This window comes from Oncorhynchus tshawytscha, linkage group LG05, assembly GCF_018296145.1.
Source record: "Oncorhynchus tshawytscha isolate Ot180627B linkage group LG05, Otsh_v2.0, whole genome shotgun sequence".
NCBI lineage: Eukaryota > Metazoa > Chordata > Actinopteri > Salmoniformes > Salmonidae > Oncorhynchus > Oncorhynchus tshawytscha.
Genome location: NC_056433.1, coordinates 32,424,153 through 32,442,751, shown reverse-complemented (window position 1 = coordinate 32,442,751; position 18,599 = coordinate 32,424,153). Strand labels below are relative to the sequence as shown.

General features: G+C 41.6%; 1 protein-coding gene across 1 annotated transcript in view; it reads right to left on the bottom strand.

Moving 5' to 3' along the window:
- LOC112250497 (leucine-rich repeat and fibronectin type-III domain-containing protein 2-like) overlaps positions 1 to 18,599 on the bottom strand; it is a 155,897-nt gene that overhangs the window by 50,295 nt on the left and 87,003 nt on the right. The window contains exon 4 of the mRNA XM_024420692.2: positions 17,034 to 17,134. The gene's annotated coding sequence lies outside the window, so the exon portion shown is untranslated. The remainder of the gene's footprint in view (positions 1 to 17,033; positions 17,135 to 18,599) is intronic.

Sequence of the window (18,599 nt, the reverse complement as noted above, 5' to 3'; positions counted from 1 at the left end):
AGTCCAGGCTGTGACGCAGCCGGCTGCGACTGGGAGACCAATGGGGCGGCGCACAATTGGCCTAGCGTCGTTAGGGGAGGGTTTGGCCGGCAGGGAGGTTCCTGTACCATTGGGCACTTGCAACTGTGGCGGGCCAAGCGCAATGTATGCTGACATGGTTGCCAGGTGTACGGTGCTTGGGACAGGACTCTAACTACCAATTGGATACCATGAAATTGATGATGTTACCTACGCCTCCAGGAAGAGGAACCAAAGAAAGTAAATATCAAAGCCCCCTCTCCTACCCAATACTTAATTTAGCACCACCTGGTGCGCTAACCAAAATACAGGGGTGGTCCGCCCAGGTCTTACCTAGTGTGCATAGACAGTAAATACTATGGGTTATGTATGCCCGCAGGCCTCTTGCCTAAGCACTCCTTAGGCGCCTTCCCCTTCCCCCCTGGAAACAGAACAAAGTAAGTAAACAATTTCAATAAAGACACTGCCTCCTATGGGGACACATACCTTAAAAGCAGAGGCTACAAAGTACTTAGCAAAAACCAACACAGGACATACAAGAAGCTCTCTGAGCCACAACCAATACAGGATATAAAAATAAGCTTTCTAAGAAACAACCAACACCGGCTATCACCATCAATCACAGAACATAACCATCAGCTCTATCTGAGAAACAACCAACACAGAATATCACCCTCAGCAACAATCCCAGAACAGAACAGAACATAACATAACCATCAGCTCTATCTGCGAAACAACCAACACAGGATATCACCCTCAGCTCTCTTCTGAGCAACAGAACACTGGCTTATATAGCTGGAGAAGGAGTCTGTCATGGGATACAGCCGTATCCTGACGAGGGGGCGTGGTCAGCTCTCCAATTAGCAATGGGGCCGACCAATCAGCTGCTTGGGGGAATTTAAGGACGCCATCCTGAAACACACACATACATACAAAACCACAACACAGAAACTGGGGAACGTAACAGAGGAGAAAAAAAAGGTTGTGCAAAAAGGGTCAATGCAGATAGTCCAGATAGCTACTTACTAACTATTTAGCAGTCTTATGGCTTGGGGTAGAAGCTGCTAAGACTTGGCGTGCGGTAGCAGAGAGAACATGCATGTGTGTGCGCCTGTGGACATGTAGCCTAGTGGTTAAGAGCATTGGGCCAGTAGCCAATGAGAGGCTGGTTTGAATCCCCTAGCCGAATCGGTGAAAAATCTGTCAATGTGCCCTTGAGGAAGGCACTTAACTATAATCGCTCTGGATTAGCAAATGCTAAATGACCCCAAAATGTTTTTTTTTTAATGTAGTGTGTGCCCACACTAAACAGAAAGCGGGTGGGTCTGTTTTTTGTTCCATTTGAATGCTTTCTCCACCACAGCTAGTGTTGATTCCCTTGCTCTCCCACACGTATTCCTCCGCCGGTTGGACACAGAGTCCCACTGCTGGCATTAAGATGGAAGGAAGGATTACAGAGGAGCTCTGCCTTCCCATACAGGACCGAGCGCTACACTCTCCACAACAGCACAACTCTCCAGAACATTGCAGCAAAAACCTACGCACTGGCTGTCGGCATCAAATAACTAATCCTTTTGGATGAACACCAGGCATCTCACAGAGGCTCGCAGAGGAACAAACTGGGAAGAAATGGGTCCCTTTAAGACGGAAAAATACACAGTGTCTTTTAGAATAAAAGTTTTCCTCCACTGTTGGGGAGAGCGATTGTTAATATTGCTGATTATATTGGGTTACATTGGCGTCCATATTTTCTCGACAGTTCGGGGGATTCCCCCAAGGATACCCGGCGATGACATATTTCCTTTGAACAGCAATGATAAGGCTGATTAAATTTATTCTGAATAATGTAGAATATCTTTGCGATCTGAATTTAAAAATGAAATATGTTATCAGACGTAGTCAGTGGTGAACACGTGTTTGACCAATACAAGCGCATATGTGCGATTCCATGCACAAACATGCACACATATGCACGCATTGTGTGTCAGTGTGTGTCAGCGTGTGTCAGTGTGTGTCAGCGTGTGTACGACACTGAGTTGGATGCACCCTCCCTTTCATTCTGTGAAAGTGCGTGTAAAGCCAGAGATGACAGCCAACAGTGTCCATATGGTAGTTCTAAGGAGCCATGACTGCTGCTATTTCTTTGCCAAAGAAATTCTCTCTCTCTCTCTCTCTCTGCATGCTGGGAGTATTTGGTGCATGCTGGGAATTGTATGATCGAGTGTTTTCTGGACTTAGATTGCCTGTGTTTTCTTTCTTGTCTCCCTTTCTTGGTGGTTTTCCTTTTTCTATGCATGATTAAGGTTATTGTTTATTTAATTTATTTGTTGTGGTAGAATTAAGTATATTGTTTTTCTTGTCTGAATTGCCCTGGCTTTGGCAGGGATGACGACCCACATGGGGATGCCGTCCCTGTCACTTCGGTACGGCTTTAGGTGTATTACTGAAGCTGCTGTCGCTGTGGAGGAGTTTCTGGTCGCCGTAGGAGAGAAGGTAGGCTATGAAAATGTCTCTTATGCATCGTGGATGAATAAAGAGGTGGTGGTTTTTCTTAAAGAAGAGCGCCTTGTTGATGGTTGAGCATGGCGTACTTCTTAAAGGTATGTTTATTCAAGTTACGCCACTTTTTCTCTCCGTCAACAAGGGCAACGATTTCGAAGGTACTGCCATGTATTCCCAATGAGCTATTGGAGGGGGAGTTATTGCAGATTTGTAAGTTTGTAAGTTCAATTAAGATTGTCCCGTTGGGTTGCAAACACCCGGCTTTGAAGCAGGTTATGTCGTTTTGATGACAGACGTTCATGTTTTTGGACTCACCGGAGCAGACTATGCAGTTATAGTTTAAAGTCAAGTATGACAACAGACTATATATGGCTTATGCTAGTACGGGAAGTCAACGGTGTTTTGAGTGTGGGGATGTTGGCCACAAGCAACATGTTTGACCGAAACGGGAGAAGTTGGAGGGAGGGGTGCAGGTGGTCCTCGTAACGCCTGGGCCCACTGATGTAGGGAGAGGTGGGCCGACAGTGGTAGACCAGCCACAAGCACCTGTTGCTGAGGAACAAGTTGTCTGTGTTGAGGGTATGGAGTTGCAGCTTGTACCAGAGGGCAACATAGCGTGTGATGTGCAGCATAAAAATATTGTTGTAGGAGGAAAAGACGGATCTGGGGAGACATTTCCTCAGACTGCTGATGGGGTTCATGTGGAGCTTGTCTCCCAGCTAGTAGAGGAGATGCCCGGTACGATGGGGTGCAAGTGGGGAGTGTTGAGAGGGATGTGGCTGAGGGGAGTCAGGGGTCTGTGGCCTCAGTTGAGGAAAATCAGGAGAAGGATATGGATATCTCTTTTGATATGATAGCAGCTGGCGATGACTCAATTTACAATCTAGAGGAGGTAAATGGGTTCTTTGATCAGACTTTTGGGAAATCTGGGAAATTGGCAGATTTTTGGGATGTTGATAAATTTGTGAGGTCAGCTGTGGTGTTACAGAAGACGGTGGGGTTGGACCAGGTGAGTGTGAAGAAGCGTTTTCGCTTGAGGGAATGTGCTACTGCTGTCACGGCAGCAAAAAGGTAGTGGGAAACGTGGTAAGGTTAAAAGAAAATTAAAACAATTATGATGATCATCCCTCATAGGGTGTTTTATTTTCTTTGTCTGGTTTCTCTGTGGTTTGTTACACTTTTTCTTTCTCTTTTCTATATGGAGGTACTGAGGGTAGGTTCTCTCAATCTTAAAGGGACAGGAATAAGAAGGCTTGGGTATTAGAAGTAATAAAACAGAAAAGGCTTAATGTCGTTTTTCTACAGGAGACACAAAGTGATGAGGTTGACTGGGGTATGTGGTGGGAGGGGCAGCATATATTCAGTCACGGTGCTAATTTCAATGCTGGGGTGGCAATGTTGTTTTCCTCAGTCTTAGTGGTGACTGTGGTATCTACAACAGAGATTGTCAAGGGTCAGGATGTTATGTTTTTTTTGTTAGTTTTTTAAAATGATTGTTTATGCTCCTAATGAGGGTACAGAGCATATTGCTGTATTTGCTAAAATAAAGACAACCTTAAGACAGTGTGACCAAGAGGGGTGTATGGTTTTAAGGGGGACTGGAACTTTACAGTGGATTTTACTGTTGACCGCACTGCTGAAGAACGAAAGTTTCTATTAGACAAATTCAGGTATGTTTATCCTCATCACAGTTCACTTTCTTAGCAGCCACATACAAACAGCATGATCACTTTTCTCGTTGTATAATTCCTTCTTGCATCTACATGCTCTCCTCCTCTCACATTTTCCCTTCGCTTGTGGACTTCATTGCACAACATAACCACTGTCTGTGACCAAAACTTACATCGTCACCATATTAGCCAACGTCATAGTTAACGTAGCTACTAGAACTAACGAGTTAGTAAACCCACTACAATCATGCAGCACAGTTTACAGAAGGCAGATTAGTTTTTACACCGGTGGGCCCCAGTGGCAATACATTCATAAAATCAAAAGCTTGCCTTGACTTGGAAGAGTTCCAGTGTTGGATAGCCATAGCCAGCTAGCTAACATAGCATCCCTCTCTCTTAACTAGGCAAGTCAGTTAAGAACACATTCTTATTTTCAATGACGGCCTAGGAACGGTGGGTTAACTGCCTTGTTCAGGGGCAGAATGACAGATTTTTACCTTGTCAGCTCAGGGATTCAATCTTGCAACCTTATGGTTAACTAGTCCAACGCTCTAACCACCACCACATCACGAGGAGCCCGCCTGTTAAGCGAATGCAGTAAGAAACCAAGGTAAGTTGCTAGCTAGCATTAAACTTAATCAATCATAATCACTAGTTATAACTACACATGGTTGATGATATTACTCGTGTATCTAGCGTGTCCTGCGTTGCATATAATCGATACAGTGCGCATTCGCGAAAAAGGACTGTCGTTGCTCCAACGTGTACCTAACCATAAACACCAATGCCTTTCTTAAAATCAATACACAGAAGTATATATTTTTAAACCTGCATATTTAGCTAAAAGAAATCCAGGTTAGCAGGCAATATTAACCAAGTGAAATTGTGTCACTTCTCTTGCGTTCATTGCACGCAGAGTCAGGGTATATGCAACAGTTTGGGCCACCTGGCTCATTGCGAATGGATTTTTCCAGAATTTTACGTAATTATGACATAACATTGAAGGTTGTGCAATGTAACATGAATATTGAGACTGATGGATGCCACCCGTTAGATAAAATACGTATTTCACTGAAAGAATAAACATCTTGTTTTCGAGGTGATAGTTTCCAGATTAGACCATATTAATGACCTAAGGCTCGCATTTCTGTGTGTCATTATGTTATAATTAAGTCTATGATTTGATAGAGCAGTCTGACTGAGCGATGGTAGGCCCCAGCAGACTCGTAAGCATTCATTGAAACAGCACTTGTGTGTTTTAATAGCAGCTCTGCTGTTTATGACTTTAAGCCTATCAACTCCTGAGATTAGGCTGGTGTAACGGTGATGTGAAATGGCTAGCTAGTTTGCGGGGTGCGCGCTAATAGCGTTTCAAACGTCGCTCACTCTGAGACTTGGAATAGTTGTTCCCCTTGCTCTGCATGGGTAACACTGCTTCGAGGGTGGCTGTTGTCGTTTTGTTCCTGGTTCGAGTCGAGGTAGGAGCGAGGAGAGGTACGGAAGCTGTACTGTTAACACTACTAAAGTGCCTATAAGCAATACTAAAGTGCCTATAAGAACATCCAATAGTCAAAGGTATATGAAATACAAATGGAATAGAGAGAAATAGTCCTATAATTCCTATAATAACTACAACCTAAAACTTCTTACCTGGGAATATTGAAGACTCCTGTTAAAAATAACCACCAGCTTTCATATGTTCTCATGTTCTTAGCAAGGAACTTAAACGTTAGCTTTCTTACATGGCACATATTGCACTTTTACTTTCTTCTCCAACACTTTGTTTTGCATCATTTAAACCAAATTGAAGATGTTTCATTATTTATTTGAGGGTAAATTAATTTGAATGATGTATTATATTAAGTTAAAATAAGTGTTCATTCAGTATTGTTGTAGTTGTCATTATTTCAAATACATTTTAAAAATCGTCCGATTAATCGGTATCGGTAATTTTTGGTCCTCCAATAATCGGTATCGGTGTTGAAAAATCATAATCGGTCGACCTCTGAGGGAGTGAAATTATCCAGCTCAATTATGTAATAAATAATTCAATCCAAAATTACAACCAATTGATTACAGCATTACCCCAAAAATGGAGAAGGCAAGTGGCAGCAGGAGGAGGTAGGACATTGGTCTGTCTGCCCAATTTAAAGGATCAAAACAAAAATAGCATAAATAGGAAAGTATTCCAGTTGAATTTGAGGATGTTGACATCTGTGTCATACAGATTGCAAAAAGCTGGGACGAGACTTTTGATGTTCCCCATGGCACAGTTGATATAGACGACGCAAGTTTCAAGACTTTGTTTATTTTCAACAAAAATGATTGTACAGAATTCTTGCCACCAACAAAATGTTGAATATTTGGGGCATACAATCATCGCAGCTCTCCAGATTTTGTTGTGAGGATACAGAATCAATAGACCATTTGTTCTAGTATTGCCCGTCCACCAATGTGCCAACAACCAACAAAATGAACAAAAGAGAAAAACAACAATGAAAAAACTAAAGACATCAAGGAAAACAAAAATCAAAACAGCAAGGCTAACTCTATGCGTTGGAGTGCATGTGTGGCACTATTTACATGTGTGTATGTGTGTGTGTCCGTGTGTGTGCACGTGTGCGTTTAAATGCGATTGTGTGTGTGTATGCATGTGTACGCGCGTACAAGCAGCCTCCAGCAAAAAGGTATTGGATGTAACAGCGGTCCCCTCAGTGTCATTCAAACATACTTTAAAAAAATGTATTTTTACTTAATTTTTTACTTTTACCTTTGACTGTCATTCTATCCCTCGCCCAGCAACATCACTCCCGCTTGTCTCCAATTCCACATTTCAACCCTCAATTTCCCTCTGTCCACCCCACTTATCTCTGCTGGCCACCCTCTTCAGATTTCTACCAGCCATATATCTTTCAACTATGCTGTGTATGTTTAACATACAATGTAAATCTGTCTAATCTAATAGAATCCACAGATTGCGGGTTGAAGATACTTTTACTACGAGTATTAGTAATTGACTGACCAGGTCTCTCCAGATCTCCCCAACAATGCTATTTCTAAGGTCAATTTTAGATGCATGTTATGTTTTTCATCCATTCTTTTAACCTCAGACCAGAAACAAGCTACTGGGACAGTGGCAAGGCATTTTTTTTTTCAAAATATATACTTTAATGTTCACTAGTTGGACACGCTAACGCAGCCGGGTACTAAACTGTAAACCAATCACAACTTTTGTACCAGCCACGGTACAATCTCTACTGATCACGTTTCCAATCACATTATCTAGACAGCTGGTGACATCTCAAGAGAGATCTCCGTCTGACAAATTGTCATCAGGTAAGTTAAAGTTATTTCTAATCAAACTATTTAGTTATAGAAACATGACACCATCAATGCAAGCTATAAAATGACTCCCAATTTAGAACACAGCAACCTTAGAAATGTAAGTAGTGTAACGCTCGTTGTCGGTGGAAGGAAGAGTGGACTAAAAGCGCAGCGTGTAAAAGTGTTCATGATATTTATTTACAAGAAACACTCAAACAAAAATTACAAATCCAAAAACGAACGCGAACAGTTCCGTCAGGCACAGACACTAAACAGAAAATAACACCCCACAAAACCCAAACGGAAAATCACAACTTATATATGATCCCCAATCAGAGACAACGATAGACAGCTGCCTCTGATTGGGAACCAAACTCGGCAAACCAACAAAGAAAAAGAAAACAGATTTTTCCCACCCGAGTCGCACCCTGACCTAACCAAACATAGAGAATAAATAAGGATCTCTAGATCAAGTAGATCTGGAGCAGATAGCTTTATCATTCGCTGCATGTCATTATGGGACAAGGAGTTGTTTATTCCAAGTAATAATTGAAGTCAACAAACACACTGTGGTCAAATCTATTCTTGTTGGATTATGCAAGGCTTTAGCTAAGTCATTATTGTTTAGGAGCTATTACTTGAATTGCATGACTAATATAAAGTTAAATATTCTAACCCTCTACTTTTCTTTCCCTGAAAGTGAATTTTCAGTCTAAAGGCAAATAGCCCCAAATCCTACAATCTGTGCACGTAAATAGATTTGATGTACATTATATGATGTTTTAGGGCATTCACTTTTACCCTCTGAAAAATCTTTTGAAGCAATCATTAACAGTTTCATTTTAAAGGGACGGGGGGGGATGTTTTATTGGAATGAATTGCGGATCTCTTTAACAGGAGAGGATTTTCTGCAGGAGAGGATTTGATGTACTTTACTTTCTCAGTCACTGCCCTTCTCTCCGGCTCCACAAAGAGTTTCCACTGAAGCAGAGTGCATCAATATTAGAAATGCCCGTGAAATTCTACGGATTCCTCCGTGCACTGTATATCATTTCACGGATAGAGGGGGATTCTGACATCCTTCATCTCCTCTTTCCACCCTGCCCGACTCAGAATAAGAGGACATATCACCTTTCACTGGCGACAAGACAGGTGTAATAAAACAAGACTGAAACATGTATCCTCCCCTGCAGCATGGTCCACTACATTGTTTTTACCCCCATCGTTGGTTGATGGATTTGGTCTGTATGAAAAACACAGGACACAGCTAGGCATAGTTGGCATTAGGCTATGGCAGATATAAAAAAAATGGCTGCCATTGAGAATACCCCCATTTACGGCCCCTCTGTAACCTCTCATTATCAAAAGTAACAGTATCCCCACATCTAGAGGTCGAATCTTATCATCCTCTCCATCTAGAAGGAAGCATTACTGAGCAACATAAAGCAGGGCTACCTGTGGTGACTGGGTCAGAGAGGTGGAGGATGTGCCTCCTTCTCACACCATGGATCTAGGCAACTCCAGCTGTGTTCACAACAGAAGCCAGGAAACAGCCCATTTCAAAAACAGACAAAAACTATTGCTGTCAAAAAGATATAGAAAAATAGTATTTTTTACTCAAGCAATAAGACTTTTCCTTTACTTTTATAAAGTAACAACAATTGGACAACTTTGATTCAGCAGCACCAGATTTTACTTTAAAGTTTAATGAAATTAGGGTTTGAGATTGAGATTCCTCCCGCTGTTTTCTATTTACTTGAAGAGATAAAAATGCATAATAAAAACATTTATTCATGTTTTTCTGTGGAAATGAAACAAATCGTTCTGGCAAGGCATGTGCAGTAGGGAGGGACACAAAACTTTTGAAGACCTCTGGCTTTGTAGTTGGCTAGCAAGGCAAGAGACATTTTTAAATCTTAAACATATTTCCCTAGGTGGTGGGCCATACATAGCAAGCTATCTGCTTTAGTTTTCTAGATGATCAATCTCTGTCTAAGGAGGAGCTGGTTTTTACATATTCTGTATATTTATTTATTCTGAACACATTTCCATTTGTTGGCAATGTAAATTCTTGCAATTCTTTTCAAAATACATACTATAATGTTCACTATCTAGACAGGCACATGCAGCCGAGTACTAAACTGTAAACCAATCCCAACTTGTGTACCAGCCATTGTCTTTTTGCCTTGTTGTAACTTATTTTTTTAGTTGTTTTGTACATAATCTCTTATGACCGAAAAATAACTTCTGGACATCAGAACAGCGATTACTCACCACGAACTGGAAGAAGCTTTTTCCTTTAATGACTCCGACAAGTCCGACTTGAAGGATGTACTGCTTTCCTGGGAACAGGCCCAAATCCCTGTCATTTGCGTGAAGAGAAGATGGAAAAAAGGGGGGCGGAGTTCGGGCTGCCTTCTGAGAATTCGTAGGCGAGCAAGTAAAACCCCACTGCTATCCGTTCTATTGGCAAACATGCAAACATTGGAAAATAAAATCGAAGACCAACGAGCAAGATTCAACTACCAACGGGACATTAAAAACTGTAATATCTTATGTTTCACTGAGTCGTGGCTGAACGATGACATGAACATCATACAGCTGCAGAGTTTGACACTGTATAGGCAGGATAGAACAGCAGCCTCTGGTAAGACAAGGGCAGTCTATGTATATTTGTAAACAACAGCTGGTGCATGATATCTAAGGAAGTCTCAAGGTTTTGCTCACCTAAGGTAGAGTATCTCATAATAAGCTCTAGACCACACTATCTACCTAGAGAGTTTTCATCTGTATTTTTTGTAGCTGTCCACATACCACCACAGACTGATGCTGGCACTAAGACTGCACTCAATGAGCCATAAGCAAACACTCATCCAGAGGCGGCGCTCCTAGTGGGAATTTAATGCAGGGAAACTTAAATTCGTTCTACCAAATTTCCACTAGCATGTTAAATGTACATCCAGGGGGAAAAAAACTCTGGACAACATTTACTCCACACACAGAGACATGTACAAAGCTCTCCCTCGCCCTCCATTTGGCAAATCTTACCATAATTCTATCCTCCTGATTCCTGCTTACAAGCAAATATTAAAGCAGGAAGCACTAGCACCCCAACCAGAAGCCATGGATTACAGGCAACATCCGCACTGAGCTAAAGGGTAGAGCTGCCACTTTCAAGGAGCAGGACTCTATCCTGCAAGCTTATAAGAAATCTCGCTATGCCCTCCGACGAACCACCAAACAGGCAAAACGTCAATACAGGACTAAGATCGAATCATACGACACCGGCTTCGACGCTCGTCGGATGTGGCAGGTCTTGCAAACTATTACAGACTACAAAGGACAGCACAGCCGAGAGCTGACCAGTGACACGAGCCTACCAGACGAGCTAAATTACTTCTATGCTTGCTTCGAGGCAAGTAACACTGAAACATGCATGAAAGCATCAGCTATTCCGGAAGACTGTGTGATCACGCTCTCCACAGCCAATGTGAGTAAGACCTTTAAACAGGTCGACATTCACAAGGACGCAGGGCATGACGGATTACCAGGACGTGTACTGCGAGCATGTGCTGACCAATTGGCAAGTGTCTTCACTGACAATTTCAACCTCTCCTTGTCTGAGTCTGTAATACCAACATGTTTCAAGCAGACCACCATAGTCCTTGTGCCCTAGAACACCAAGCTAACCTGCCTAAATGACTACTGACCGGTAGCACTCACGTTTGTAGCCATGAAGTGCTTTGAAATGCTGGTCATGGCTCACACCAACTGCCCTAATAGATCCTAATAGATCCACAGATGATGCAATCTCTATTGCACTCCACACTGCCCTTTCCCACCATTGACTACAGCTCAGTGTTCAACACCATAGTGCCATCAAAGGTCATCACTAAGCTAAGAACCCTGGGACAAAACACCTCCCTCTGCAACTGGATCCTGGACTTCCTGATGGGCCGTCCCCAGGTGGTAAGGGCAGGTAACAATACATCCGCCACACTGATCCTCAACACTGGGGGCCCATCAGGGGTACGTGCTCAGTCCTCTCATGTACTCCCTGTTCACTCATGTATGTCCAGGCACGACCCCAACACCATCATTAAGTTTGCCGATGATCACCGACAACCAAGAGACAGCCTGTAGGGAAAAGGTCAGAGACCTGGCCGTGTGGTGCCAAGATAGCAACCTCTCCCTCAAAGCGATCAAGACAAATGAGATGATTGTGGACTACAGGAAAAGGAGGACTGAGCACGCCACCATTCTAATCGATAGGACTGTAGTTGAGCAGGTTGAGAGCTTCAAGTTTGTTGGTGTCCACATCGCAAACGAACTAACGTGGTCCAAGCACACCAAGACAGTCGTGAAGAGGGCACGACAAAACCTATTCCCCCTCAGGAGACGGAAAAGATTTGGCATGGGTCCTCAGATCCTCAAAAGGTTCATAAAGAGCATCCTGACTGGCTGCATCACTGCCTGGTATGGCAACTGCTCAGCCTCCGACTGCAAAGCATTACAGAAGGTAGTGTGTATGGCCCAATACATCACTGCCCCCCCCCCCTTTCACGCTGATGCTATTCTCTGTTATTATCTATGTATAGTCACTTTAATAACTCTACCTACATTTATATATTACCTCAATTACCTGAACTAACCTGTGCCCCCGCACGTTGACTCTGTACCGGTACGCCCTGTATATAGCCTTGCTATTGTTATTTTACTGCTGCTATTTAATTATTTGTTACTTGTATTTCTTATTATATTATTATATTTGTAAAAGTTTTTATATATAACTGCAATGTTGATTAGGGCTTGTAACTAAGCATTTCACTGTAAGGTCTCTATACCTGTTGTATTCGGTGCATGTGACAAATAAGATTTGATTTGGTAATATCTCTGCTGATCACGTTGCCAATCACCTTATATAGACAGCTGGTGACAAATCTCAAGAGAGATCTCCGTCTGACAAGTTGCTATCAGGTAAGTCTTTTAGCTCTTTCCAATCTATTTAGTTATGGAAACATGATACCATCAATGCAATCTATAAAATGCCTCACAACACAGCAACCGTAGTGATTTAGCGAGCTTGCTAGTGAGCTAGCTAGTTGCAACAAGTAGATCCGGAGCAAATAGCTTTATCACTAGCTAGCATGTCATAAGAATTTGTTCTTAACTGACTTGCCTGGTTAAATAAAGGTAAAAAAAAAATCCAGGACAAGGAGTTGTTTATTCAATGTAATAATTTAAGTCAACAAAAATCTATATGACATGTAGTCTAAATCTCATACAGTCATCGGGGCAGAACCCATACATTTAATTCATACTGAAACATGTAAAATGCTACATTAATAGTTGGAATAGGATAGTTGGAGCTGGAGTCCGTCAGAATCATTTTCTAGCTCACAAACTACATTCTTTTTCTGTGATTATTTATGTTACTCATTCTTGTCTCTCACTTTTGTCTCACGTGGTCTATTCAACTCTCATGTGTCCTGCTCTCAGAGCTCAAACACAGTGCTATTAACCAATCAGGGACTGATTCCCTCACCTGTGAGGAGAACCATCCTGCTGCAGGTTGAACTAGCCCTGCCATCAGTATTTAGACATTGGGACCACATGCATTTGCCTGTTGTCTTTTCTTTGTTGGTTTTGTCTTACACAGTCTAGTGCATTTTAAAGTGGAAGAAACACCAACTACAGATACACATGCTTTTTTGAGCATCTCAAAGACTAAATTCAATGTGGAATTAGTTTAACAAGTCCCTGTCAGGAGCCCAGGCTTATGCCATAGATGATAGTTCTCGTCTTTGGACCACATAATATTTAGACTGCATTCTTCTAAGGGACTTGTCTCTCTCGGTCAGCTACATTGGTGACCAGGGTGGGATCCTTTCGATATGCCTATGAGGCCAGGGCACACACATTCTCCTAAAGAGAAGGGGCAATACTGAAGCATGCATTGATGACCGTTCGACAGTCTCTATCAGAGATCAATTTGTATTGCACCTTTTTTTTTATGTCAGTCACTGATAGTCAGTCAATTAGCCCATGTCAGCTAACATTTTTTAGATTTCTAAGTTAATTTAGCGGCCAGGTATCTAAACCTATTATCATGGTCGAATTACCGGCCGAGGGGCCCACATTGATTTTGTTAGTCAGTCTCACTCAGATATTATATTCAAAACTGCAAACATTTCTCTCCACCCAATAGCAACATTTGTGGAATTGCTTGAAATTAGTTATAAAATAGCAACATTTTCTATACACTGCATGGCAAAATGTTTAGAATTGCACAGAAAATAAATTAAAGATCTTCTCTTTCAAGAGGGGGGTCACTAAAATGTTTTGCTCGCAGTGTGTGTGTGTGTGTGTGTGTAGGGGGGGTATAGATGTGGGTATGCAGGCCTGCGAGCAACTGCAGCCCCCCATTATGACTTCTGTCTTTTTTGTGGGCCCCACCCCCATCAAAGTTGCCCATTCCTGGCATAGATGGTGAAGCTCTCATTTATGGAGTGCAACATTGTAAGATTGTGCCCTCCTAGACACTTGTTATACATTGATTGACAAGTTAAACTATATTTAGATACTTCAAATACTGCCTGAGACACCACACTTGCTATTTGTCTCTGTGAAACACTGTTTGTGACAGTGTTCTTTGTTGGAATGTATATGCATGAAACGTACATTATGGAAAACATGTCTCACACTCAGTCACAGTCAGTAGAATAATGAATGGATTGGCAAGATTTTGGGACCGTCAACTTTTAAAAGGTTAGTAGGAATGTTAATATACTAAATATACTCACATTCACTGAACATTTAGTATTTGAAACTCAGACATTAATTTCCCAACTGCTGTTTCTATAATCCTGCAGGCTCGTTATCATTCTCCATAACTTATATTCAAATGCATCCAACATTATGCAGGCCCACCATGGTATTGGGCAGCTACTATTTGAGACCTCATCTGGTTTAGAAATCAAACTCTGGTTATCTTACTGCAGAGCACATTGTACAACAATTTTTAGAGACTATTGTATTACAATGTATGCTATAAGTGCAAGCTATGCCACATGTATTGGCTAATATGCATATATAGCTGTTTTTTAAATTTATTCTAACATACAGTATCAGTCAAAAGTTTGGACACACCTACTCATTCAAGGGCTTTTCTTAATTTTGACTATTTTCTACATTGTAGAATAATAGTGAAGGCATCAAAACTATGAAATAACACATATGAAATCATGTAGTCACCAAAAAAAAGTGTTAAACAAATCAAAATATATTTTATATTTGAGATTCTTCAAAGTAGGTATCCTTTGCCATGATGACAGCTTGGACACTCTTGGCATTCTCTCAACCGGCTTCATGACATAGTCACCTGGAATGCATTTCAATTAACAGGTGTGCCTTGTTAAAATGTTATTGGTGTTGTGACAAGGTAGGGCTGGTATACAGAAGATAGCCCTATTTGGTAAAATACCAAGTCCATATTATGGAAATAACAGCTGAAATAAGCAAAGAGAAACTACAGTCCATCATTACTTTAAGACATACAGTTCAGTCAATACGGAACATTTCAAGAACTTTGAAAGTTTCTTCAAGTGCAGTCGCTAAAACCATCAAGCGCTATGATGACACCGTCTCTCCTGAGGACCACCACAGGAAAGGAAGACTCAGAGTTACCTCTGCTGCAGAGGATAAGTTAATTAGTGTTAACTGCACCTCAGAAATTGCAGCCCAAATAAATGCTTTACAGAGTACAATAACATACACATCTCAACATCAACTGTTCAGAGGAGACTTTGTGAATCAGGCCTTCATGGTAGAATTACTACAAAGAAACCTCTACTAAATAATAAGAAGAGACTTGCTTGGACCAAGAAACACAAGCAATGGACATTAGACTGGTGGAAATCTGTCCTTTGGTCTAATGAGTCCAAATTTGAGATCTTTGGTACCAACCGCCGTGGCTTTGTCAGACGCAGTGTAGGTGAACAAATGATCTACAAATGATCTCCACACGGTGGTTTCCACCGTGAAGCATGGACGAGGAGGTCTGATAGTGTGGGGGTGCTTTGCTGGTGACACTGCCTGTGATTTATTTAGAATTCAAGGCACACTTAACCAGCATGGCTACCACAGCATTCTGCAGCGTTACGCCATCCCATCGGGTTTGCACTTAGTGGGACTATCATTTGTTTTTCAACATGACAATGACCCAAAATAAACCTCCAGGTTGTGTAAGGGCTATTTGACGAAGATAGGAGTGTGATGGAGTGCTGCATCAGATGACCTGGCCTCCACAATCACCGACCTCAATCTAATTGAGATGGTTTGGGATTCCTCCACAGATTGAAGGAAAAGCAACCAACAACTGCTCAGCATATGTGGGAACTCCTTCAAGACTGTTGGAAAAGTGTTCCTTATGAAGTTGGTTGAGAGAATGCCAAGAGTGTGCAAAGCTGTTATCAAGGCAAAGGTTGGTGCTTTGAAGAATCTCAGATATCAAATATGTGTTTTTTAACACTTTTTTGGTTACTACATGATTCCATATGCGTTTTTCTTAGTTGTGATGTCTTCACTATTATTCTACAATGTAGATAAATAGTCAAAATAAAGAAAAGCCCTTGAATGAGTAGGTGTGTCCAAACTTATGACTGGTACTGTACATGACCAACACACACCTTTCTATCAACATGCTTTTATTTGGGTTTCAATGCAAAGTATATGATTGAATGTCTATTTAAGCATGCAGCTAGTTACTTGAAATGAGACATATAATCATGCCAAAACGTGATTAAAAAATGTAGTTCACTGACAAATTGACATTTACAGTAGCTGGCTAGGCCAGTCAAACTGTGCCATTGGCTAGCTTTCAATAAATTGGCTAAATGGTCAATAGAGTTACTTCTTCATAAGATCAAGACAATTCGTATTGCATGCTGGGTATTTCAAATGCACTCAAAAAATCTAATCTTATTTCTAGATATGTCTGTTCCTCGTCATCAGACAGCAGCTCACAAGAGGCTGTGATTACATCATAGATAGAAGCAGGCCTTTGGCTGAAATATACTTTGTATGAGAAAAAGTGCAAGAATTTAATTATCTACTCTCTCGACAGGGATTGATTGACTTCACGTTTTTTGGAGGCTGCTGGAGGGCCCTGGCTGCATTCTGGAGCTTCTCTTCCACACTTAAGGTCACCCAGGTGTTGGTCTGAGAGAAATCATAAACCTGCATGCTTCTACGTGCCCTATGCTGCTCAACAATCACCATGCCAGCACTCAAAACCATCATCAGTCCAGCCTCATACCATTTTGTTCCACCTAAACCCTTCATTTCCCAAGACTTTCTCCATCAAAAACGAAGGCCTTTAAAGGATTTATCAACCTTTGTTTTTCCTCTAGAGAACTGTTTTTGTACCAGTAAGGTTAAGGCTCTTAGGTATTGGGTCTGCTGTAGGTGTGTGAGATGAGTGGATTCCCAAACACCTGTGCTGTGTTCTGTGCTACTTACCTGTATTGTGTTGTGTCACTGCCATAGGTTCACTCACGGGGCATCGCCCGTCAATCACAGCCTGCACGTCTCTTCCCACCACACCAGAGGGAATGGCCAACCTGGAGAGCACACACACACCAACACACACAATCTGCTCAGTTTACACATGGAAACATGCTTCGATCAGCTCAAACACAGATCATGTGTAAATAGCTAGAGGAATTTTGAAAATCCAATGGATGTGGAATTCCTGTACAAGTAGTGGTCAAATTAGCCCCTTCCAATAATACAAATCTAGTCCTGGTGGATGCATAAGAGCTATTTATTGAGCATCAACGCAATAGACAGCCTCAACTTAAGTCCTTATGATGTAATGCTTTGTGTTTGATGAATTTGATAAAGATTTTCAGAGCAGCATTACTAAAAAAACTCTGATTCCTCTTATAACCCAGTGGAATCTGAATCTGAATATGACCGTCAAATGCCCTGCAAAGGGGATTTTGTTTCTAGACGTATCCATAGAACAGCCTACGAGATGCAGGGGAGGGGATCCCAGTCTCTGGGCGGATTTCTGAGAGCTTTGCGACAACGCTTTAACACACCGTAAGAATGGTTCCTCAGGCAGACCCCAGCCTGTCAGTGTCTGCAAATCCTGTCTGATAAATAAAAAATGAAAGAAAAAAAAAACTATGAGGTGCACTCACTCACAGTGTGGGAGCTCAAACTGAATATAGATGAAATGCACATCCATACCAATGTAGTCTGCTCCTGCTCCTGCAGCTGGAGCCTGAGTCTCTAATCAAGATAGGTGGCAAAGGGTGGCATGTTACCAAGTCTGCCATCTAAATAGTGCCCAAGTGGGACATAATAAAGATGACTCATGCACACTGAGTATGATGATACGAGGAAATAGTTGTCTTACTGAATACAGTGAAGAGGGACAAAACAGTAGAATCAAAGAGCTACCTAAACTGTGCCATAACACAAGTAATTGCGTTCCACTAGTTTGAACAGACAGAAAACACAGACACCTCCCAGACAGACAGCTGAATGAGTTTGCTTGACAGAAACATGGATAAATAGTGTGAAGCCTATTGTAGCAGTGTAGACCTCTCAACTACATTGAAGATAATTCAATCTGACAGAGAATAATTGTGATAAGAAAGTGTTTAATAACCTACTTCATATAATTACAACCTAGCGCACCTGCCAAACTCATTAGCTCTGTGATATTAGGGTGAAGGATTGAGCCGCATTTATGTAAATTGAGAGCTTGATGAAGTTATAATAAATTGGATAGCACTGGATTATGAGGCTTTATGGGGTAGAGACATGTGTGGCTTCCTATTCTTGCAAAAATGTTCAGTTCAAAAGACACATGAGTCATAAACATGTCAACTGCATAGGGAGATATGTGCAAGACCGATTGCTTTCTGCTTTTTTTGCAAGACTTCAGGGAATAAATGTTTGCTTTCTAACATAAATAGAGCCTTCAAATCAATTTCAGGCCTAACCTATTTTCATAATGATCTATCTCTATTCATCTAGCACTTGGATGTGCCATACACTGCAACAAAGAGCCGA